The sequence below is a fragment of the Mus musculus genome, chromosome 5 (genome assembly GCF_000001635.26).
Source record: "Mus musculus strain C57BL/6J chromosome 5, GRCm38.p6 C57BL/6J".
Lineage (NCBI taxonomy): Eukaryota > Metazoa > Chordata > Mammalia > Rodentia > Muridae > Mus > Mus musculus.
In genome coordinates this window covers 86,974,378-86,999,152 of record NC_000071.6, presented here as the reverse complement: position 1 = coordinate 86,999,152, position 24,775 = coordinate 86,974,378, and the positions used below count along the sequence as shown (strand labels likewise).

The 24,775-nt window shown below is 37.3% G+C and overlaps 2 pseudogenes; both read right to left on the bottom strand.

Moving 5' to 3' along the window:
* Window positions 738-2,061, bottom strand: Gm5869 (predicted gene 5869; annotated as a pseudogene).
* On the bottom strand, window positions 7,406-22,409 carry Gm7631 (predicted gene 7631; annotated as a pseudogene).

The window sequence follows — 24,775 nt, the reverse complement described above, 5'->3', positions numbered from 1 at the left end:
CATGAGATGCCACCTATAAGATAATAAGTAAAGAAACATTTGCTTTGAAAATTGAAAAAATAAATATTATATAGAAGCAAACTACAAGTGTACTGTAGTATATATATTTAAGTGTCAAAACTAGAATTAAGGCATAGAGTAGAAAGTGTAAAAATGTCAGTTTGTCAAAATGAAATAACAACAGTAATAATATACATCCAATCATATTAAACTAACACTGAATAAGAAAAAGAGACTAACATAATTGTTAGTATCTTAATTATTGTGCAGAAGTTTTGATTATACTGCAAACCCCGAGATTGTGTTTTTTACTGGAAATACTTATTTCTAGTTGTGGTGCCACGCAATCCTAACAAACAAATTTAATCCAAGAGCTTTTCATTTATTTTAAACAAGATTAAATATAGTCAAACCATAGGTCAAGAGGCAGAGCAAGCAACTAGTTACAGGGAGTGAACGTAGGGGGAAAAAAGAGAGAGGAAGAGAGGAGGAAGACAGGCTCAGGCTTTTGGCTTCTAAGTCTTTAATGGTAAAAATGACCACTTGAGATTTTATAAAAAACAACAAATTGTATTTCTTGAGCTTTGATCAAACAGAAACAAAGCTATTTGGGGAGGAAAGGATATACATATCCTGAACATAGTTCACCATAGAATTTTCCATCCATGCCACAGTTCACAAATAATTACTTGGATACTGAATTACTTACAAATAAATGCCTAGGCCATAAGCTTAGAAGGATCGTCAGATAAGCTCTCAACACACATGGGCTTGCCAGGAACCATATCAACAATGGCAGCATCACCAGACTTCAGGAATTTGGGGCCATCTTCCAGCTTCTTACTAGAACGACGATCGATCTTTTCTTTAAGCTCAGCACACTTGCATACTATGTGGGCTGTGTGACAATCCAGAACAAGAGCATAGCCAGCACTGATTTGGCCTGGATGGTTCAGGATAATCACCTGAGCAGTGAAGCCAGCTGCTTCCATTGGTGGGTCGTTTTTGCTGTCACCAGCAACATTGCCTCGTCTAACATCTTTGACCTACACGTTCTTTACATTGAAGCCCACATTGTCCCCAGGAAAAGCTTCACTCAAAGCTTCATGGTGCATTTCAACAGACTTGACTTCAGTTGTTACATTGACTGGAGCAAAGGTAACCACCATCCCAGGTTTGAGAACACCAGTCTCCACTTGGCCCACGGGGACAGTGCCAATGCCTCCCATTTTATAGACATCCTGGAGGGGCAGTCGCAGAGGCTTGTCAGTTGGACGAGTTGGTGGTAGGATACAATCCAAAGTTTCCAGCAGCATGGTGCCACTGGCACTGCCATCTTTGCGGGTGACTTTCCATCCTTTGAATCAAGGCATATTAGCGCTTAGCTCCAGCATGTTGTCACAATTCCAACCAGAAATTGGCACAAATGGTACTGTGTCAGGGTTGTAGCCAATTTTCTTAATGTAGGTGCTGACTTCCTTAACGATTTCCTTGTAGCTTTTCTGACTGTATGGTGGCTCGGTGGAATCCATTTTGTTGACACCAACAATCAGCTGTTTCACACCCAGGGTGTAAGCCAGAAGAGCATGCTCGCGGGTCTGCCCGTTCTTGGAGATACCAGCTTCAAATTCACCAACACCAGCAGCAACAATCAGGACAGCAAGGTCAGCCTGGGATGTGCCTGTAATCATGTTTTTGAAGAAGACTCTGTGTCCTGGGGCATCAATGATGGTCACATAGTATTTGCTGGTCTCGAATTTCCACAGGGAGATGTCAATAGTGATACCACACTCATGCTCAGCTTTCAGTTTGTCTAACACCCAGGCGTACTTGAAGGAGCCCTTTCCCATCTCAGCAGCCTCCTTCTCAAACTTTTCGATGGTTCACATGTGGATTCCACCACATTTGTAGATCAGGTGGCCGGTTGTGGTGGACTTACCGGAATCTACATGTTCGAATAAGACAATGTTGATGTGAGTCTTTTCCTTTCCCATTTTTGCTTTGAATTAGCAGTGGCGTTCACAACACCTGCATTCTGACTGAAAACCCGTTGCAAAAAAGCAATATATTAAAATTTTAATGTGTATAGAACACACCCTTAGAAAGGTGGTCAAGTGAGTTCTTTTGTGATTGGGTTACCTCACTCAGGATGATATCCTCCAGATGCATCCATTTGCCTAAAAATTTCATGAATTCATTGTTTTTAATTGCTGAGCAGTACTCCATTGTGTAAATGTACCACATTTTCTGTATCCATTCCTCTGTTGAGGGACATCTGGTTTCTTTCCAGCTTCTGGCTATTATAAATAAGGCTGCTATGAACATAGAATAGCATGTGTCCTTATTGCCAGTTGGAACATCTTCTGGGTATATACCCAGGAGAGGAATTGCTGGATGTTCATATTATACGCACTCACTGATAAGCAGATAATATCCCAGAAACTTAGACTATCCAAGATGCAATTTGCAACACACATGAAACTCAAGAAGAAGGAAGACCAAAGCATGGATACTTCATTCTTTCTTAGAATTGGGAACAAATACCCATGGAAGGAGTTACAGAAACAAAGTTCAGAGCTGAGACGAAAGGAAGGACCATCCAGAGACTGCCCCACCCAGGGATCCATCCTATATAGAACCACCAAGCACAGATACTATTACATGTGCCAGAAAGATTTTGTTAACAGGACCCTGATATAGTCTCTTGTGAGGCTATGCCAGTGCCTGGCAAATACAGAAGTGGGTGCTCACAGTTGTCTATTGGATGGAATACAGGGCCCCAGTGGAGGAGCTAGAGAAAGTACTCAAGGAGCTAACGGGGTCTGCAACCCTATACGACGAACAACAATATGAACTAACCAGCACCTCCCAGAACTGTGTCTCTAGATGCATATGTAGCATCAATGGGAGGAGAGGACCTTGGTCTTGCAAAGATCATATGCCCCAGTACAGGGGAATGCCAGGGCCAGGAATCAGGTTAGGTGGGATAGGGAGCAGAGGAGGGGAGGATATAGGGGGCTTTGGGGATAGCATTTGAAATGTAAATGAAGAAAATATCTAATAAAACAAAAGAAATGAACAAAAAGAAAGGTGGTCAGTTACATTATTAGGCATTTGCTACTTCAGTTGATGATACATTGAAATTACAGGGATAAGGATCTATCATAATTATAGCACATGGCAACAAACTTTTCTATTTCCTGTTTGACAGATGTGAGTATAGAATAATAATATTTATGAAAACTAGTGTGGCCAAGAATATAGACTCTTCTGCACACTTATCTAACCACTATAGAATGAGAATCCAGCATACTAATATGTCAGTTCTCATTCGTATCTGGTTAACAGTTGAATGACCACTGTAGCAGCTGCAGACCAAGGTCCAGTTCTCAACTCTCCTCTGTCAGAATTCCTCTATGTTCCCTTGATCAAGTATTTTATTTCCAAAAGAACTCCAACTCTCTACATATGGTTACTTTAAGAGGGGTCAGTATCCAGAGAGCACTATGGTACCCATTCTCGAAGTTTGGGATTAAAACAAATAAAAATTTTTAAATAATTTTATTTATTCTTCCAATTTTTAATTTTCTCTGTTTTAAAATTTGCTTTGCTAAATCTCAAATGAAGACATGGACAACATTAATAATATTCCAAATAGCTCATATTTATCTTTAGGAACATGGGACCTTGAAGTGTATAAAATAATATATTATGCATTCTACATAAATAATGTAGGAAGGAGCCTATTCCTATGCCTGTAGGACTAAATATGTAATATCTAATGTAGTCAACATATGTGTCAAATCAAAAAACTATTAGTTGTGCAATGTGTTCATGAAGTAGTTGATTAAATTTTATGTGTTGTTTTCAAAACTAAATTTATCATTCTCTAAGCTTTGTCTGCTGTCTCAAAGGTGGTTGGATATCCCCACCTGTAAGCCATATATTTAAATTAAACATTCCTAGGATATAAAAGACATAGAACTTTATAAAAAAAGCAATTTAATCATTAGTATTCACTGTTTACCTTTAATATTATTAAATTTTTAAATAAAATAGAAGTGAATGAGTTAAAAAGAATAGATATAAACAGAGTTGGACAGAATTCCTGAATTTCCTACTTTCCTTAGTGAAACTTGCCTGACAGATTGAGAATAGCCATTTGTTAAATATCCAAGAAAGAGCCCACAAATTGTCTAATGGTAATGAGAATGAGTTTTCTTAATGCCCTCCATGAGGATCCTCTTCACTTCTAAACTGATCTCAATTGCTCTTTCTTTCCTAATTTACTTCATACCTCTACTTATTGAGATGTGTTTTCAAATGTCATCTTCTTAGGCAAATAATTATTGGTTAATTATTAACAATTCATCTCACAGTTGTTGACCTTATTTCTTTTCCAGTCATTCTGATTCACAGTCATCATGACTCAGTATTTTAGCTTAAATATTTGAGTAATATAAAACTTACCCTCTTTGAACTTTCAAGGAAAGCATGGGAATATAAAGCTCTGAAAGAAGACATGTAAATTTGGTCAATTTTATCTTTTATATTATCTAATTGGTGAGCAATTAATGATAAGTGTTTGAGGCTGTACATAACTTCTTTTTCTAGTTCCTATTTGACAGAGCATTAAGACTTGATTGAAATCAATTGACTCTATCCCATATTGAAATAATTATCACAGAAATTAAAAGATATCTATGTGAATGTATCAACTGCTAGTGTATTTCTGGAAAACACATGAGTAACTATCAGTATTGCTTAAGAGAGATTTCCAAGTCTATGTTCAACTTTCTCAGAATTTCCATGTACCATATTCCTTTCTTCCAGAGCTGCACTTCCAAAAGCACTGCATGACTCTTGCTTATACTATATTAGTATAAACCATTACTGAAGTAGTAATTGTATGGAGAGTTGCTAGGAAAACTGTTCTATAATATCTTTTTCTGAAAATATCTCTTAACTTCAAATAGATTAAACTTTTGCCATACCCTTCAATCAAGTTAATAATATGGGCTACATCTAATTGAGTTGTTGGCCAAAAGTGGTACCATGACAAGTAGCACTCTGGCTACTTCCACGTCTATTGCTCCCTGTCCACAAATTGATGGTAATGCATTGTTGATGAAGACAGTGCCTACATTTCGCACTGAACACATAAAAGTTGAGATGGTGCTTACCTAGAGCCTTTCCCTTGGAGAATAGTAGCCATGGTACTGAGAGACATTCTACATGCTATCAGGAGATAAGACAATCCCCAACCCAGCTACAAACACTGCGATCTACAAGTGCGATTTGCCTTCATAGTATGCTTATATAATAATGTCACAAACATTGTGATAGTAACCAAAAATTCTTTGATGATTTTCAAGGCCCATTCTAGAAAATAGAAATTCCTTCTCTTACATTGGTTGGGTGGATAAGAACCTAGGACAAGATAGGGCATGGTACTAGGGAAAACACAAATACTATTGTTCTGGGAAAAGAAGATAATAATGACTCCTATTAATATTCTGCTATAAACCTAGATCAGTGTCTCCGCAATCATGACATAATCTTCCTCTTGCTGTTCATGGGAACACATACCAGGACACAGAATTTGGAAATATAGAGTGAAGGGGAAACTTTGTAAGACTCATTCGTAAGTGAGATGTCTTAAATCCTTTCCCTCAAGACTCAGGGGAATCTCTGAAAGAAAAGGCAGAAATATTAGAAGAACAAGAAAGGATAGATGACACCACAAAACAGTGTCTTCCAGATACAAGACCTGTAACATGTAAATTCCTACACACTGGGTTAGCACACAGGGGGCCTACACAAGTTCAAGCCAGATGAGGTCTAAATCCTAATAGAGGGACACAAGCTCCCATGCCTCAACAAGAAGCTGTCTACAATTAACAATTGCAAAGGAAAATTGCTTTTTTTTTCTCTCAATGGAATCTAACAGGATGTGTAAACCACATTTAAGTGTAGTCCTCATGCCTAGATGAGATGGTTAACACAGCAAACTCAATGACATTTTCATAGATTTTTAATTTTATCTCATAATGCTTTTGTTTGGACATTTTTATATTACTGCTCTTTTCATTGTGGTTTCTAATTTTGTGTTTTATGAACTTTGTGTGTTTCTTGTGCTTTTTCCTCTAGTATTTTTCTAAGCCACTCTTTTTTGAACTTAAGAAGTCAAGGAGTTGGTTGGGTAGGGACATGGAAAAGACTTGGAGGAGATGAGAGTGGGGAAATGATGATCAGAATATATTGCATAAATTTTTAATAAGAAAGAAAAAAATGCCTTGAGTTCATCTAAAACTCTGTGCTCAAGCTGCTATCCTACTCTGTTCTCAGCCAGTTTAACTTTAATCTGCCATTAAGAAAACAATGAAACCACCTCAGTATAGCATGTAATCAGCTCTTACAAGCTAAGGTAAGCATGTAGCTTTAACCTTAAACTATGTGGTACACCATGCCTGTGATCCAGATTAACACATGTGTGCATATATGCACTGTGGTATTCATTTTCTGCAAACAGAAGCCAAATTGACATTAATCTTCGCAGACCAAAATATTTAAAATTTGGATAGTAGCATATGGCCATATGTTGATAATGTCAATGTGTGGCACTGAGTGGTGTTTTATGTCAGTTGGTTTCAATATAGTAAAGTCATTCCTTATGAAACTTCTTTAAAGATTTCTGTAACAGTATCCCTTATCCTTTCCTATGCCATGTCTTATATTTTGTTCTAAATTTAAATAAATCTCTTTTTAAGCAACAGACAGGAAATATGGGAAGGCAATAGGTTGGATATAGATAAGACAAACAACTACCAGGATATAGAGGACAAAATATAAACATATTAGAATCATGGTGAGAGATGTGGAACATTCAAATATGTTCTCACTCTTATTCCAAACTGTAAGAGGAAGCCTCTCCCCCACCCACCCCTGTGATATTGACACAAGTATTGTGTAATAAAGTAGACTAACAATATTGGCGTTGTTAATAAATGCAGTTTGAAATAATATTATATGTCTTACCTATTTCTGCTTTTTTCTCAGTTTCTATAATGTGCCTTCCCACAGGTCTAGCATATTGTTACTCGTCATTTCAATTCTATAGAATATATTTAAATATCACAGTTTTCATATCTGAGAAGAGTGTAGGAGAATGTCTACAAGGTAGAAGAATGGAACACATCAGTAGTTAATTATCATGTTATATATTTACATTTATTTCCAGTCTGAAGCAGAGCTGCTTATTTGAAAATAGGTCTAAAGCAAGTAATTGCAGGCTTCTTGTGGTAGGAGTGAATATAATTACGCTTTATTAGGTTTCCCAAACCTAAAAAACCTGGTTCTTTTTCTTTCTGTTCCCCCTCTTCTTCCTTGCTTTCATTTAAAAATTTCGACATACCAACAAACAATATTTAGTGATGATGAATGTCAGAGTCACAACACAGGCCAGCAGGAACCCAATCACATCTAGGGAGTGGTACTGAAACCAGCTGAGGTCATGGGCTGCCACACGAAGGTGCTTGGCTCCTTTGTGACCCATGACAAACTCAATCCAGAAGACTGCTCGGTCCAGGGGCTTTACTGGCTGATTATGGTGAATTCTTGATAACCACATTGCGTTCTCTTTATAACAGAAAGATAAACACACAGAAACTCTTTTTCGTGTTTATGGAACATCTGATATCTTATGCAAGCCATAAGTCATATGTAAGTTTAGGGACTAGTTTCTTGGACTTTGTTAGTTTTGGAGATATTCAGGAGTTTAAAGGAAATGTAGTAGAAGCAATCTGTTCCTAAGACAATGTGATCAAAGGCTGATGTAAGAAATGTAACATCTAGTATCAAATCAAGGCTCTCATAATTTTAAAAGAATTATGATATCAAGGAACTATAGTGCCCAAGACTGTTTAAAATAATGATGGGGAGGCATACATGTTTATATAACCACTAGCATCTAGGTAGTTCATGTTAATGATGCAGAGAATAGACAGTCAGCATAAGTCAGTCATTTTAGAGTTCAGGGATTTTTCACTTCTTAATGTGTTGGGAGCCCTACTAAAATTTATAGTTGTTTTATAGAATCAGATAATGTTTTATAGAATCAGACCATGGGAATAAAAACACTATGCCCTATGTTCTCAATAGTCTTAAAACTACCTAGTTTAGTTAACATCAAATTATTTTAAGTTAAATACTATTTTAGTCCATACATACTTAAACACATACACACGCACACACACACACACACACACACACACACACACACACACACATGATATAGAGAGTCTCCACCAGTACCTGACAATTACAGAGGTGGATGTTCCCAGCCTACCATTGGACTGAGCACAGGGTCCCAAATGAAGGATCTAGAGAAAGGATCCTAAGAGTTGAAGAGGTTTGCAGCACCATAGATGGAACAACAATATTAACTAACCAGTAACACCCCACCCACCCAGAGCTCTCAGGGACTAAACAACCAACCAAAGAGTACACATGGTGGAACTCATGGCTCCATCCACGAATGTAGCAGAGGATGGCCTAGTCAGTAATCAATGGGAGGATAGGCCCTTGGTCCTGTGAAGGCTCTATGCCCCAGTGAAGGGGAATGCCAGGGCTAGGAAGCAGGAGTGGATGGGTTGGTGAGCAGGAGTGGGGGGGATAGGGGATTTTCAGAGGGGAAACCAGGAAAGGGGATAACATTTGAAATACAAATTTTTTTAAAAATCTAATTTAAAAAACTCTAAAAAATCTAAAAAAAGAAAACAAAAAAAAAAGGAAAAGAAAAGAAAAGAAAAGAAAAAGAAAAAGAAAAAAAAAGGAAAGAAAGAAAAAATACAAAGTAAACCTTGGAATCAACCACTCAGCAGGAACCCATCTGATCTCATCTAAGGTGAATTTTGGTTTCAACTCAGGATTAATTTGGAACCAAGTACTGGCAGAAGCCAAAGCCTGCTTCTGTTTTAACTTATGTTACTCCCATTGAAAAAAAGTACTCTGTTGACAATTTGAAAAGTATTTTTCTGACCAATGTTTCCTTTATAGCTAGGTTCTGTAACTGGCACTTTGGCATAATCTGTTTCTAAATCCACAGAACTCTTGGCCATCTTCAGCTCTCTTTCTTATTTTCCTGTTATAAAGGTTATTTACATCATGTGATCATGTCAACTCAGGGTCATGAGGTAGAATAATTGGATTTTGTTAACAAAAGCATGTTATCAACATACAGAAATCACACTGTAGTTAGAATCATTCTTCCGGTTTCTAGAATAGCACTATCAAGTTATGTCTGAATTAGCTAGATATCAGATTAAAACAGTTCTGATTTTACACTTAGAATTTTATCCTGCTCATGATCAACTCATAATGTACTTAGGAGTATAAAACTAGATTCATGGTTTCATTCAAAAACTATTCTCTAAGTATTACATTGCTCTATGGAATGTAGACATAAAGATGACTAAGGCATGGTATCTGTCCAGAAGAAACTTAGTATGATGGGGTATAAGCTGTCAGTGAAGGGGCAAATGTGTCTTCCAACTTTTCACAATGCTATGACAGCACTGCTATTTGCTGTTTTATTCCTGATGGTTATGAACCAGGTGTTTTACTAGTGTAAATAGAAATGAAATATGCTGGCTATATAAAAACAGTAACTAATATGATCAGCATATAACTTTTGTGTTTGGATAGGTCTGTGTTCCATAAAATAACTAGAAACATTGACTTTCCTTATGCAGTTGGAAAAGAGAATCTGTATAAATATTGTGGTGCACGGACATTATTACTTATGGGTAGTAAAAAAAAAAATAACAAGAAAGGAAAAAAAAATCCACCAAATGAAGTGAGAGCAGGCCTGGCATTTGTAAAGGTAATTGGTATTTAGGGGTGTTTTGCAAAGGCTTTATGCCCATGCAAAGTGTGTGAGGCACAGTAACCTCAGTGATTGTCATTGGGCATAGCTCCTCAGTTATATCAATATATTCTAAACTGAACACAGGATTTTCCTTCTAGAGCTCTGAATGTATATCTGGCATGAATCCTTACATGCCTTCAATATATAGTACATCTATGAGAGCCATCTTTAATGAAGTCCTGATCCTCTCTTGTTTCAGAGGGAAGGCACCTGGACTGACAACAGGTTTCTGCTGGAAGCAGCTGGCAGAGGCTCATCTCCCAGGACTCTCTGCTTCAGCCTTCATGAAGCTACTCTTTTTTCTTCCTTCCCATGTTAGCAGTCTTATGGCAACAAAAGAGGCAACATTTTGTGATGATGAGTACACAGCTACCACACAGATCAAAAGGAACCCAATTGTATCCAGAAAGTAGTAGTGAAACCAGCAAAGGTCATGTAGAGCTGAGAGAAGGTCCTTAGCTCCTTTGTTGCACAGGACATACTCTATCAAAGTGCTACAGACTTACTTCAGTCAGCCCATCTGCAGGAGAATTCAGGGTCCTGTTACTGATGGGCAGGACTGGGCAAAAAAGGGGTGACAAACAGACACAAGGGTGTATGGTATCTGAAAGTAATTTTGTCAAAGTTAGCATCAGATTTATACAATACAGAAGAAAACAAAGAAGTAGTGTGTCACAGCAGGCAATGTACTTTGAAGTTATCTGACACAAAACAGAGGAATGCCTTCAAAGGACTGACAGGAACCAAGCAATGTTTACAGTTAGGATAAAAACAGCCATGCCCAGAATCAGCTAATGACAGAAGCCAGGAAAGGATTTCACACCCTAGTCACAATTTATGCTAAGCCTTGTGAAAGCTTGCACCAGGGGGTTCTGCTCTAGCAGACATTTTCACGAATAATTCAATACTGTAGTTCCTCCTCAAACCACAAACCTCCTTTTTCCTAGGCCATGGTAAATTCTTGCATATGGGAGTAACTTGGCTGCTCTTTTAAGTATCTGTAGGGAATCTCCATTTGTCAGAACTCACCAACTTTCTTCTAATATGTAGTCTGCCATACCTGACTGTAATGAAGACTCTAAGTATACTTTGCTAAGCTTGCCCTGAGATTTCTAACTCCTATCTGACAAACTGAGATGCCTGATTACTCACTATCAACACTGAGGCATTTTGTTTGGATGAATGACATTCTTAAGAAATTCCAAGCCCAGGGTCAGCTCAAGGACTGCCTAAGACATTCGTGAAAAACAGGGAGTAAAAAGTCAGGGAGTAAAGTTTAACCTGATTTAGGTATTTGTAAAATCATTTCTTGGAGGTACATATAATAAAACAATACTGAAAGAAAGCACACAGATCCATACACCCAAATAACGCAAGGACAGAATTGGAGCATTCATTTTACAGGATGCCACAGTTCCAGGAGACTAAGTTTCCATGAACTTTTTGCCTTGGGACTGTGTCCAGGTTTCTAGGCCTGTCATGCGTGTCACTACTGGAGTGGGTATAGCACAGAAGATAGCTTGGTCCAAGGACTTCATTGGCTGGTCATGGTGGATTCCGGATAATCTCATGGCATTCTCTTTATACATGAAGGGGCAATGCACACAACTAAAATAAAGCAGAAGCTAATTTGCTGACTTACCTAACATTTGTTGGTTTGGGAAAAAATTTCCACAAGAGACTTAAAATTAATCACTTAGACTTGCCACACAAGTGCTGTGTTTCATGAGGTAGCAGGGAGGACAACTGAGTGACAGGGAATTCAATGAAATAGATGAAATAGTCTTGTTTAGCACAGGGTGTTTCAAAACTTGGTGTGTAGCTGACACTGGCCTGGAAGTGCATAATGAACTCCTCCATCCACCTGCAACTAATGAGCTTACCAGTGTACACCAGCTCCTCAGGTACGTACACATACTGCCTTTGTTTTTGCTTTATTTCCCATAGAATACTTATTTTTAATTTGAATTTTGCAGTTGAGCCATATTTTACAAATTGTTGAGAGAAAGTAAGGAGAGACAAATTGTGTGGTGTTTGTGTTACATGTAAGACCAAGAAGTGAAATAGACTCAGAATTCTTTTAAGCTTTACAAGAGCAGGATGTCATGTCAGATATATTTTCTCTAGTAGGAGTTTCTCCTCTTCTCTTCTACCTCTATCTCCTAATTTTTATTTATACCTAGATTCCTATTCTGAAAAAAACTTGTTGAGTTAAGCTTCTTCCTTATACAAAATTTCCACCATAATTGTCCCCACAATGAAAGCAATCCAATCCTGTTTCTGGACCAGGAGACTGTGTATGCAAGAACCAGCAGCACTTTCTCCTGTTATTTGACTTTGAACTTTCTGATTATGTACATTTGATTTTTGGCAAGCTTTGAAACTACCAATAGTATTTCCTGTGTATGGTATGAATTTAATACCATCTTTCATTCCTTGATTACTATTTGTGCAATATCATATATTATTATAGAGATAAAATATTTTTACCAAAACTTGTATAGTATTAACAAATATGGGTAAATGTTTAAACATTCATTAGTATTAAGGTTTATGATTACTTTAATATGTACATTCTATGGTATTTAGATATACTGTCCTGGTTACAAATAGATAAATACTTGGAATATTATTTATTTATTTATGTAGAAATGTTTTAGATTAATTATGTCTCATTCATTGACATATAAATTTAGAGTAACTATTGTTAAACATAAGAACATTTCAGATAGGCAAAATCACTTAAGGTTTTTCAAAATATTCTTTCAGATAGGATGAAAACCAATCTTATAATGAAGTGACTCTATTAATATTTTTTGAGAAGTAGTCATACACAACAAGCATGAATGCACATATTTTTAATCCCAGTACTGAGGAGGCTGAAGCAGTATGATCTCTATGAGTCTGAGGCCTGTCTTATGATTTATAGAGAGGCTATGTTTAAAAAAAAAATCCAATGTATAAAAAAAGAAAAAACAGTGGGGATGAGATTAGTTAAATTACACTGTAAGACCCCCTTTCGGGGACCTCCACTCTAATCTCGGGAGTTTGAGAGCACCCAAAGAAACACGAGGACCCAACTTGCTGTAATTACATGAGGACGTTTAATTACGGAGTTCCGGACTGACATGTATCCCACACAGGAGATACGGATGCCGGCCACGAGGCTCGAAAGCTAGGGGTTTTTATGGGGTGAGGGGCTTAGGAGTGTGGAATTCAGCACAGCGACACACTATTGGCTTATTTAAACATTAACAGAAAAATTACATGTACGTGCAGGGTGTCAGAGTTCTGTGAGTTGTTGACTCAGTTCAGATAGCCCTGCTATGTCTTCACAGTCCCCTTTATCTTATGGTCAAGATGTTCCCAGGAATGTTTTAACTATGAGGCATACCCAGGTTTGTTTTTCTCTTTTCTCAGCCCCAGGCAGCCTCTAGGCTCACAAACAACCAGCAATTTCTGAGTACTTTATATGACTTACAGGTCTTGAAATTTCATCTTTCTTTCAACACAACAAAGGGGAGTGAGAAACAGTAGAGACCACATCCCAGGGTTAGGCAAGGCCCCCCAGTTGAAGGATGGAGCCACACACTCATCTCCAAATTTTTAACCCAGAATTGCTCCTGTATAAAGGAAATATGGGGACAAAGTGTGGAGCAGAGACTGAAGGAAAGGACATCCAGAGACTGTGCCACCTGGAGATCCATCCCATATACAGACACTATTGCTGATTCCAAGAAGTGCTTGCTTACAGAACCTGATATAGCTGACTCCTGAGAGGCTCTGCCAGAGCCTGACAAATAGATTCGCATGCTTGCGGCCAACCAATGGACTGAGCACAGGGACCCCAATAGAGGAGTTAGAGAAAGGACTAAAGGAGGTGAAGGGATTTGCAAGCCCCTAGGAAGAACAATATCAACCAACCAGACCGCCCCCCAGAGCTCCCAGGGCTAAACCACCAACCAAAGAGTACATATGGAGGGACCCATGGCTCCACCTGCATATGGAGCAGAGGATGGCCTTATCTGGAATCAATAGGAGGAGAGGCCCTTGGTCCTGTGAAGGTTTGCTGACCCAGTGTAAGTGAACGCCAGGGCAGTGAGGTGGAAATGGATGTTTGGGTGGAGGAGCACCCTTATAGAAGTAGGGGGATGGAATGGAGGGTTTGCAAAGGGGAAAACGTGAAAGGGGATGACATTTGCAACATAAATAAATAAAATATCTAATAAAAAATAAATGAAAAACTTCAAAGAAACAAAACATACTATGAAGGGTCATTAATTACAGTCTGCAAGGCAGTGAGAAGGTCTGTAGTTGACAGTGTATTGAAGTCCACTCTATCAGCTGCTCACTTAGCTACCATGTGATTAATATTATCAAGATGATCCAAAAATAAGGGAATACCAACAATAGGAATGCCGTGATATATTGCCTCAATATATCAAGATATCTTTTGTTCCACCATGAGATATAAAAGCTTTGGTTTTTTTGATGACCTATAATGAGAAAAAATTATATAATTATTAATAGTAATACTAATGAGATGTGAAATATGAAGGCTTAGAAGGGGGATGTTCTCAAGAAAATACATTATTGTAGCTACAAGTTTGTAGTGAAACTGCTTTGGACTTTTACAGCAAGAAGCACTTAAGTGCACAGGAGAGGAAAGAATGCTTTTTGAAAGAACTAGTATGTGACTCAAGATTTGAAAAATTAAAGCAAGATTATTACATAAGAAAATGAAATGAAGATATTGTGTAAAAGAATCTATTGAAAACGGTCCATGTGGTTAGTTTTATAGTTGCAGGCATTACTTTCCTCTGAGGCTCTGGAACATAAGAGAAACCTATGACTGAAAATAAAATTGCAATAAAAATCTTTATTTGGATATGCACATGTCAATGTAGCTCTCATCCCTCATTGAATGTTTTTCTTTGCAGCAGATAAAGACCATTAGAGAAAGCCAGAATTGTCAAAATTGAGAGCACAACTGACCTTGAAGTAAGAAGCTCAGATGATACATCTGTAACACAAGCCCTAAATTTCAGAAGACACTGGAAATAGTGTAAGAGTCATATGACAAGGAACTTCATGTGGCTTAAACAAGATCAGTGCAATGAATGTACCAGTTGACAGGTCAATGTAGATGTGGGAAAATTTCACAGTGCCCTTTCCCCAGATAAAGAGGCACAGGTACTTAATGACCTATGGGGAAGGGAGAATTACTTTTGCCTAGAGATGACCCAAAATTTGTTATCCATTAACAAATTTACAAAACTCACAAATGGTAAGACCAAAACACACAGATGAGAGCAATATTAAATTGACACAGAAGGTTGTATTTGGATATTCATATGTATGTAGATATGCAACAAAGTAATCAAGGAGAAAGGAGAAAAGGGCAAAGGTGGGAAGGAAAAGGGTAGATCTGAGAGGAGTAAAGAACAGAAGTAGAGTTTAGGATTTAATTTGACAAAAATAGATTGTGTGAAATTCTTTTTGTTGTTGTTGTTCTGTTTTAGGGGGGGTTGTTGTTTTGTTTTGTTTTTGTTTTTGTTTTTGTTTTGTTTTACCAGACAGAGTTTCTCTGTACAGCCCTGGCTGTCCTGGAACTTACTCTGCAGACAAGGCTGGCTTCAAACTCAGAAATCCACTTGCCTCTGCCTCCCAAGTGCTTGGATTAAAGGCGTATGCCACCATGCCTGGCTTGTGTGAAATTCTTAAAGAATTCATCAACATGTCACATCAAAAATCCATAAGTCTTATAGACTATTTATGTAGAAATAGTTATGCCACTGCATCTGGTATATGTAGGATACAGTATGTAGGGTGATGGGTAGTAGAATCTAAGCCTAATCAAGCTTCAACACATCATAAAGGACATTAGCACCCTGTGGTAAAGACAGAGCACTTGTTTGCACAGAAAATAAAGCGTCAGTGCTGAAACAGGAAGGTCTGTGATTTTCAGTGACACCTGAGGTACTCCTGTATTAGAATAAGAGATAATGAAAATCTAAGAAACAAGAGACAAAGGCAATCTGTGCAGTCTCAGAACAACTCTTAGGGAATTGTTACAGCTGATCTGACCATACTTGGATTCAACAACATGGTGATGATGCGTTTGAATAACAGAGTGACAACCTTTATATGAAGCTATTTTCCATTTTGTGTTTTTGAAAATGAACATAATTATTTTGTTTTGTTTTTTAGTGTCTTCATGATATAATGTTCTCTGTTTTCTTTCTTTATGGACCTCTGAATTGCCAAGAAGGTCATTCTGGGGGATCTACTTGTACAGATGAGTATCGAATCCTAAGGTCGCTGGTTTCTTATCAAATCTCCACAGAACCTGTTAAACACAGACAATACTTTATTCAGTTACAGAAATTCCAAAGCTTTGGTATATTTTGATTCCAGAGAATTGAGATTATTTACTTGATCATTATCCAAGTGATTGACAATAAAATTTAAGTGAGGGGAATGAAAATAGTATGAGACATTAAAAGACAAATAAAATACATTTTCTCTACATGAATTTATAGTAGCTAAAGCATGACATATAATTATATTAAATTATATATCTGATAATTAGTGACTAATTAAAGTATACATCAAATTTTTAGACACTTAAATGATCCTTATTGGGAAAACTATAGCCAATTTATAATAGTTTATGGTTATGTATATATCATACATAATTCTACATATAGGATATATTTATATATCATATACAAACTATCTCAATATTATTTTCCATCTTTTTAAGTCATAGGCACAAAGTTTGACATATATTCTCATGATCTTTATTCTATTCCTTATAATTAGGTTTATCTTGATGCACATATAAAGTCACAGAGACTGTAGCAGCATGCCTGCAGAGGTTTAAGCCAGATGGACTCCAGCACAGAGAGTAGAAAATGTTCCGTGGACTCCTACTTCTAACAAAGAAGCTATTTGCAATTGATCTCTGATAAGAAAGGGGAAAATCAGTTCTCTTTAATAGTTTCACTGAGTAAATCAATAATACCTCAGAGAAAGCCCCACAAAATAAACGCCATGATTTGTGTGTGGGGGGGGGGGCACTTTTTCCTTCAGTTTGTATTGCTTGAGGATTTTTGCTTGTATTGTTTTTGAGTTTATTCCTTTGAATTTTATTTTTCTGTGATGCCTTTGAGAGAAGGAAGGTGGAGGAGGAGAGAAGGACGGCAGGGCAGAGAAGGAGGAAAAGAAAGAGAGAGAGAGAGAGAGAGAGAGAGAGAGAATATAATGTACAATTGTATATGGGTATGGGAGTATGTATATTCTGGCAGGAGTTGAGCATAATATATTAAATGAAAAAAGTTTTTTGAATAAATAAATATTCTAGTACAAATGGCTATTGAAAATTCAACTATGACACTTCCTTCCAAAATTCATATCCACATGTCTTTGTCTTTGTCTTGCCTTTATTATTATACTTTATTATTTTCTCTCTACCAATCTCTTTGCTTAAAATCTATACTATAAATATCTTTTAATAAATGTCAACTCTGCTTTAAAAAATAATGCAAACCAATATGCAAACACATCTGGATAACTTGAATTGAAAAAAAGCTGAGGATATAAGTACTCCATTGAAAACACACACGCACACTCAGATGCACAGGTTACACATATGATACAGTATTGAACAGTAAGTTTTAAGCCATATTTTTTACAAAGCAAAACACTTCACATGAAGTAGATTCAGTACTGAATGTTACCCAGCTATAAGGAATACATAATAGCACTGTTGCTCAAATAGATTCATACAGTGTAAGTGACCGTAGAGCCTTTCTACCAAGCTAGTATTTTTATTATTTTTTTTCTTTTTGTAGGGGATAATGGTTTACTAGTTCATTCAAAAATTTAAAATAATATCTAAATTTTCACATACTTTTATCTACTTACATAAATGTATATACTTTAATATGAATTTATTATCTGTGCTTTACTCTTACTTTCATACACTAATATATCCATCCACGCATGACTGCACAGACATATTTTTACATTTACATACGTATAAAAATATGTATGCAATTATATAAATGTTAGAAAAAGCAAAAATCCCATGTAAAACACAAACAATGACCTATGAATTACTGTATGACTTTCAGAGCAGATGAAAGCATACTATAATGTTAAATATGTTTTTTTTTCCAGTTCATAAGGGTTTATTAGGAGTTGATTTCAGCCATATATGTGGCTAGAAACATCATACAGTCCCCAATTTCCAACAGCAACATTAGTTCAGTCCCACGTGGACCATTCCCATGTCCTGCTCTTGCCCCTGAATCTGGTATTCTCCTTTTTCTCAGACTAGCTCTTGTCACCTAGTGTTCTAATCTACTACATGTAAGGGCATTTCTGTTGTTTGCTGCCAGTGATAAAGCCTGACCGAAGGAACAATTTTTACTTGCTCGGATTTAATGAGCATGTATGTTGTTTGTACCCAATCAATGTTTATTCTGGTTTTTTTTTTTTTAGAACTTTTCTTTATTTACATTTCAAATGTTATCCCATTTCTTGGTTCCCACTCTGAAAACGCCCATTCCATACCCCCTTCCCCTGCTCAACAACCCACCCACTCCTGCTTCCCTGTCCTGGCATTCCCCTACACTGGGGCCTTGAGCCTTCACAGGGCCAAGGGCCTCTCCTCTTATTGATGTCCAACAAGGCCATACTCTGATACATATGTGTCTGAAGCCATGGGTCCCAGCATATGTACTTTTTGGTTGGTGGTTTAGTCACTGGGAGCTCTGGTGGGTACTGTTTGGTTCATATTGTTGTTCCTCCTATGGTCCTGCAAAACCCTTCAGCTCCCTCTGTCCTTTCTCTAGTTCCTCCATTGGCTCAGTCAAATGGCTGAGAGCATCCTCCTCTAGATTTGTCAGGCTCTGGCAGATCCACTCAGGAGACAGCTATATCAGGCTCCTGTCAGCAAGCACTTGTTGGCATCCACAATAGTGACTGGATTTGGTAACTATATGGGATGGAACCCAGGTAGGGCAGTATCTGAATGGTCTTTGCTTCAGTCTCTGCTCCATACTTTGTCTCTGTATCTCCTCCCATGGATATTTTGTTCCTCCTTCTAAGAAAAACTGAAGTATCCACATTTTGGTCTTTCTTCTTCTTGAGGTTCATGTGGTCTGTGAATTGTATTGTGGGTATTCCAAGCTTCTGGGCTAATATCCATTTATCAGTGAGTGAATAACATGTCTATACTTTGTGACTGGTTTACCTCACTGAGGTTGATATTTTCTAGTTCCATCCATTTCCCTACAAATTTCACAAAGTCATTGTTTTTAATAGCTGAGTAGTACTCCATTGTGTAAATGTATCCATTTCTCTGTTGAGGGACAACTGTATGTTTTCATCTTCTTGCTATTATATATAAGAATGCTATGAACATAGTAGAGTATTTGTCCTTATTACATGTTAGAGCATCTTCTGGGTATATGTCCAGAAGTGGTATAGCTGGGTTCTCAGGTAGTACTATGTCCAATTTTCTGAGGAACAGCCAAACTGATTTCCAGAGTGGCTGTACCAGCCTGCAATCCCACCAGCAATGGAGGAGTGTTCCTCTTTCTCCTTGCCAGCATCTGCTGTCACCTGAGTTTTTGATCTTAGTCATTCTGACTGGTGTGAGGTTCAATCTCAGGATTGTTTTGATTTGTATTTCACTGTTGACTAAGTATGTTGAACATTTCTTTAGGTGCTTCTAGGCCATTGGAGTTTCCTCAGTTGAGTATTCTTTGTTTAGCTCTGCTCCCCATTTTTAATAGGGTTATTTGGTTCTCTGGAGTCTAACTTCTTGAGTTCTTTGATATCAGAGATTAGCCCTAAATTAGATATAGGATTGGTAAAAATCTTTTCCCAATCTGTTGGTTGCTGTTTTGTCCTATGGGCAGTGTCCTTTGCCTCACAGAAACTTTTCAATTTTATGAGGTCTCATTGTTCATTCTTGATCTGAAAGCATAAGCCATTAGTATTCTATTCAGGAAATTTCCCCCTGTGCCCATGTGATCGAGGCTCTTCCCTACTTTCTCTTCTATTAGCAGTGTATCTTGTTTTATGTGGAGGTCGTTGATCCACTTGGACTTGCACTTACAAGGTGTTAAGAATGGATCAATTTGCATTCTTTGACATGCTGACTGACAGTTGAACCAGCACCATTTGCTGGGTTTTTTCCCACTGGATGGTTTTAGATCCTTTGTCAAAACTCAAGTGACCATAGGTGTGTGGGTTTACTTCTGTGTCTTCAGTTCTGTTCCATTGATCTACCTGCCTGTCTCTATACCAATATCATTTTCCTACTATCAATTTAGATAATATTTTACTTAATGGAATGGCATTTTAAAAACAAATCAATGAAAATATTTTCATTTTGCAGTAAGATTATAGACTTTAAGACAAAAGTCTTATGGATCTGAGAGATCTCAAAGTTTAAGAAAACTAAGTTGCCTTGACTGTTTTTGGTTCTAGCAATACCATTTAATGGTGAAAAACCTGTCGTAATATTCTAGATAACTGTTTTAATTGGTAAATGAAGCAATTTTTATAAGGGACCATGTTTTCTTCAGTGCTACACAGTCAGTTGTGCTAGTAAATTTTGAATCTGTAGTGTTCTCATCTTCAATAATTAAAGCATTCAATGAAACCTAGAGTTTCTTTTTCTTTTTTTTTTACAGAGTAGGAGGTCATATTTAATAATATATAGCCATATATAACAGGAAAAAACAATTAATCGACAAAGAGACCATGATTTAAAAATCATTAATATGTGGAGCATAGGAGAGTATATGTAAGGAGGAGACAGAAGGGGGAAATTATGTAATGATAATCTCAAATATTAAAATAAATAACACTAAGTAAGAAAAAATGCATGCAACATATTTTAATCTCATTCTTTTTCTTCTACCAACTCTATCCAAATCCTTTTGTTTTCTTTCCTTTTCACATACACACACAAAGAAAAATAACAAAAAGTTAAAACAAAGATACAAAACAAATCATACACAAACGCGGGAGTGGGTGCACACACACACACATTTTCTGTAAACCTGCTTCCCATCTTAATTTGTAAAATAAAGGAGAGCTGATGATTGGGCAGATAAAGGGAAGGTGGAACAGAAGGTGAGGAGAGAGAAGAAGGAGAAATTGGGAGAGGACTCAGAGGAGGAGGAAGAAGAAAAGCAGAGCAGAAGCACATGGCCTGGAGAAACCACATGTTCTAAGAGGTCTTATAGATGGAGAAGATGGTAGTGTAGCAGCAGATCTGCCCAATCTAGGCACACAGCATGTATTCATATTAATTGAGTTGTGTTTTTATTGCAGGAGCATATTTGGGTTGGAGATTTACCACAACAGTCTTGGAGTGTGGTTCACACACTCAGTGACATTTTCCCTTTCCAGCAGGCATCAATTCCCAATAGAGTCTTGATTAGCAAACGTGGAGTTTCTTTTACTGAGATAAACATAGAGCAGATGAAATGATTACCAAGAGAAGTCTTCTTTGTCTCACCTTGCACAGTTAGTAATTTCTGGAGTGTTCTCAACAGTTACTGTACAATATTTTGCCTTGCTTTGAGGCTATTTGATTGTTTTCTAACTTTACTCTATCAGCTCACAATTAAGAATCTCTTTCTATGCCTTTATATTCACCTATACACATTCTCATTCAAAGAAACATCAAATCAGGATTTCACAGTAACAATGAAAGGCACAGTTTACCTAGAACATCACTGTAAAACTGACTCCAGGATTTCTCATGAAATGGTTGAAACCAAAAGTCAAAATACAGGACCTGCAACATATTCTTCACCCTTTCCACAAATGTCATGCGGTCACTTAATTCTGACAGAACCACAGGCACATAGGAAGTGGGGAGTAGAAGGTCCCCACTGTACTTTTCATATCTGTATCCAGGACAGAAGTGGAGACTGTACACTAAAGGTGTCTTAAGCAGGTCTGATAGCAGCTCACCACAGGGACCCACGGCATCTGCTAGAATGACATCAAACTTAGATCCTTGGAGTTCTTTCATGAAACTCTAGTCCCAAACTACTGCTTTGCAGAGATTTTCAATGCTATTACAATATTCACTGAAGATTTTTTTGCAGTTTTAAATAATATGGCCAAAGTGAGGGGTTTTTGAAAATCATGTATCCATTCATCTACACATTTTCCAAAAATATTTTCAAGATTGTTTTTACTCAAAGGGACAGAGTAAATCTCAAAATTAATAGAAGATTCATTAGTAGGCTCAATGAGGATGGAAGCAGAAGCTGTCAGGACAGTAATTTCATGATCTCTCTGGACAAGTTCATTCAGAATTATCTTTGGATTCATCCCAATGTCTGTATTCAGTGGGCCACAGCAGCACTTTTCCACAATCTGCAGGTCTAAAGCAGCAGATCAGCTGAATCAACAGAAAAACTGAAGTTTGTTTCATAGACATCATGCTGAAAGGGAATACTTTTGATATCTGTCATTCTTTGCAGATGTTCATGCTTTTATACAAAGTTCAATCAAGCAAGAAGTTAATATATAACTTCAAAACACATCATCGAATAGATGACTCTCATGGTGTAGTATTATGTGTAATATACACATGAAACATGAAGTATAGGCTAACCAAGTGTATTTGTAATTTTTTGCCCCTGACATTACTGAGATAAAATTGAATTACTTCTCATGTGCAAGTATCCTGTCTCCAATATAACATGTTAGTGTCATGTAAAGTGTCACAGATAAAAAGCTCCTATTATTAAATGTTCTTACGTAACAGTAAAGACCAAACAAGGATATACGTGAGTCAGCATTTCTTAGACCTTGACGTCTTTTAAATTTTTTATTATGTATAATTCATTATGTTTTGTTGCTGGGATCCTCAAATGCATGTTTCCTCCAGGCAGTAGGAGGGGAACCTGTAACATTCAAGAAACAAAGAAATCTTAGAATACCTCTCTTCTACTATATCACACACAATTACTTGGGTACAGGATATTTTTTGGTGGTCATATCCTCAAATGTGTCCTTTTTCAGTTTCTTTTTTCATGAGAAACATGATTATTAAAAGCAATTTTGAGAGCATGACAGTTATTTCATCTTAGAGTTGTAGTCCATTATGAAGGGAAGTTAGGGCAGGAAATTAAGGGAGGAACATGGAGATAGGACTGAAGTAGAGGCCATAGAGGAACAATACTGGTTTGTCATGATGGTTCTCACAGTTGCCTCTCTCTTACATAGAGGAACACCTTCCTAGGGATATAAAAAGTCACAGTGAAATGGGCTTTCCCAGGCATTCTTCAAAGAAGAAAATTATCTATAATCTGAAGTATTTTAGCAACTAAGGTTCCCTTCTCTCAGATGACATTAACTTGTGTCGAGTTAACTAAAAACTCACCAACACAAAATGACACAGGAAACTCCAGTGATGCACCTCTACTAGGATTTCACCATGATGGGGTGGAATTTGAGTGGTGTAGTTGCCTGAGTCTTTAGTGCTCTTGTAACTCCTCCTGCATTACTCTTGTTAACAACCCAATAAATTCCTTAGGTCAGCATGTCACACCTGAGTAGAGTCACTAATTTGGATTTTAGTTGTTTTTCTTTGTTGTTGTTGTTTTATCAATGCCTTTTCTGATCTTAATAGACATTAGACATTAGTTCTCATGTTTTCAGCAAAAATCTTTATGTAATTGTATCTCAAAGTGGGACAGATACAGATAAAAATCTATTATTCTAGGATGAGCAGTTTGTGTGATTGTTGTAGATGATGTAAATGCAACACACAATCAGGTCCTGCTTTGTAAAGAACTTCCTAAGGATGGTGCTACAAAACATACTCACACACACACACACACACACACACACACACACACACACGGCATGTCGTGGTCTTTTCCTAGCTAGTCTCTAATTTGGAAGGGAAAGTAGAAAAGAAAGGGAAGACAAGGTAGAAGTGATGTTTGCTGTTTCATAGAGTGTGTTGAGTACAACCAACACTAATATGTTTACATATTACATTACCTTCTACCTTAATATGCTTATGGCCATTGCCTTTGTTTTCAGCTTGTGTATGCCTGCAGTACTGGGAGAGCCTGTTTCCCTGTGAACTTACACTTCATCTTATATTCTGACTCTAACAAATATGCTGATCCCTCTTTCATCATATTCTGTGAACTGCAGATATAGGAACTCTGATGTAGATATATCTACTGGGGAAGGATTTTCTGACCTTTTGACATCTGCATTGTGCCAGGCTGTGCTTTTCTGTGATGGCTAGCTTTGTGAAGATGCTGATGAAGTATGTTAATTTCTATAAGAAAGGATTCCATAGACTCATATATTTGAATGCTCGGTCACGAGCGAATGGCACTATTAGGAGTATGTGGCTTTTTGGAGTAGCTGTGGTCTTGTTGGAGTAAGTGTGTCACTGGGGCTTGGCTTTGGGATTTCAAATATATAAGGCAGGCTCAGAGTCTCTTCCTTCCTGCAATCTATAGATCGAGATGTCACCCTCTCAGATATTCTTCAGTACTAACTCTGCCACAGTGCTTCCAGCCATGATGAAAATGGAGTAAATTTATGAACTGTAATCAAGTCCCAAGCAAAGGCTTAACAGTATAAGAGTTCAGTGGTCACAGTGTTACTTTACAGCAATAGAACACTGACTAAGACACACAACTGTGTATATGAGGCTAAGATGTAGAATGTAATAAGGAAATATGCTGCTCTAGTGAAGTTAAAGTAGATTTTTCCCCCTAAGGTCAATGATGTTACTAGCCTCAGGAAGCTGGCTAGGTGTTCAATACCAGTCAT